Below are 1,950 nucleotides of genomic sequence, written 5' to 3' on the forward strand. Positions count from 1 at the left end.
TCTCTGTTCATGTAATGCTGAAGCCTAGCTTGCACGATTTTGAGCATAACCTTATACTAGCATGGGAGGTGAGTGCAGTTGTCTGGTGGTTTTAATGATCTAATGTACTGAATGTACTAAAGTACTGCCCTTCTTGGGAATTGGGATAGTACGTAATACCATGATGTAAATATGATTTTCTTTTCCTGGAAGTATGCACGTTTCTTTTTTTCCTAAGCCATTAGTGTGGAGATCTGAGTCAATTTACTTAGTATTTGAGTTTGAGATCATTTTTGGTTGCTATATTTTGCCTTCAGTGTACCTTCAGCTTCAAAACATTTTGCTTAGGAAGAGGCTAAGTTTCCAGAAGTTTTGTTTTGTTTTTAATATTCCTGCTTCACCTGCAGCTTTGAGACTTCCCAGTGTACTTGTACCTCAGGATTTTCTTGATTTACTCTTGCTCCTCCCTAGCAGTAATCTTCTGTTGTCTGGTACTAGGCTTGGCTAGTCTAGTGGTGGAAACCAATGGGGATCCTCTGTTGTCCTGGTCAAGCCTCAATTAGAGACAGTTTGCAAACTCTGTTGCCATATGGGAGGTCAGGAAATGATCTGGCCCCAAATCTTTAGAAGTGTTCTACCATTGTAAGAGGTTCATTATACTATCTCCTGCCCAAGACCCACCAAAGATACAAGGAAGCGTTTTGAATGTCATGGAGAGGAGGGTCAGGATCATTGAGAAAGCCCTGTGGACAGAAATAGTCAATCTTTCCTGTGAGCATGAGCGGTGTGAATTTCCCTTGTATCTGCGACTCCCAGGAGTCCCATACTCTCATGTAGCCCATACTTTGCCTTTAGCAATTCATTGAAAAGTTTTGTGTGAATTCTTCTTTCCTTCTTCTGTGGCGCCCAATGTTTCATTCTTTTGTGTTCTGCCACAGGTAAACATGTGCTCATGTTCCACCTCTTAAGTGTTGGCATCTGAATTTCCTTAGATTTTAGCTCTTTGATTGCTCTGTGACCTCAGTTCTCTGATGGGTCCAGTAAAAGCTACCATTTAATGGTTTATCTGGCTATTGCTGTTGTTGTTCGGGTGTGAGCAATACTCTTTCCAGCTTTCTACCTCCTAGAATTCTTCTTTGTGTTTTGAGGACTTTTTAATCTAGTCCATTTCATATATGTTTAGTATGTAGCATGATAATTGATGTTGCCTTTAATTTACTAACAATTTTGATTCCCCCTTTGACTTACGGTTATTTTTTAACATACCTATTCTTTATTGGTGTATAATTGCTTTACAGTGTTGTGTTACTTTCTGCTGTACAGTGAAGCGAATCAGCTGTGTTGTTGTGCTTAGTTGCTCAGTTGTGTCTGACTCTTTGCTACCCCATGCACTGTAGTCCACCAGGCTCCTCTCTCCATGGAATTTTCCAGGCAAGAATACTGGAGTGGGTTGCCATTCCCTTCTCCAGGGCATCTTCCCAGAGATCCCACCCAGAGATCGAATCCAGGTCTCCTGCATTGCAGGCAGATTCTTTACCATCTGAGCCACGAGGGAAGCCCAAATCAATTGTATGTATACATATATCCCCTTTCTCTTAAACCTCCTACACACCCCCATCCCATACCTCTAGGTCACCCCCCAAAATACAGAACGCTTCACAAATTTGCAAGTCATCCTTATGCAGGGGCCATGCTAGTCTTCTCTGTATCATTCCAGTGTATGTGTGCTACTGAAGAGAGCACTAATATACAGTTATCTAGATAGACTTTTAAAAAGTCACTATCATTCTTATGATTTTTGGACCAGAATGTATATTCATAATTTATAGGATATGTGTTTAATATCTTTATTAAGCCAGGTGTATTAATTATTAATAATAGACAAATCCTCTGTATCTTTGTCTGCTTGATCTGTTAAAGATTGAAAAACATATGTTAAGTTATCCATTATAGTAGTAGCTTTACACTTTT

At 39.9% G+C, this 1,950-nt stretch overlaps 1 non-coding gene across 1 annotated transcript; it reads right to left on the bottom strand.

The window, feature by feature from the left end:
- Nucleotides 1-1,619: 1,619 nt before the first annotated feature.
- LOC114115046 (U6 spliceosomal RNA) lies at nt 1,620-1,722 on the bottom strand. The gene has a single exon (XR_003589550.1). It is a non-coding gene; the product is annotated as a U6 spliceosomal RNA (small nuclear RNA).
- Between the last annotated feature and the right edge of the window lie 228 nt (nt 1,723-1,950).

Source organism: Ovis aries, chromosome 5, assembly GCF_016772045.2.
Source record: "Ovis aries strain OAR_USU_Benz2616 breed Rambouillet chromosome 5, ARS-UI_Ramb_v3.0, whole genome shotgun sequence".
NCBI classification, from domain to species: domain Eukaryota; kingdom Metazoa; phylum Chordata; class Mammalia; order Artiodactyla; family Bovidae; genus Ovis; species Ovis aries.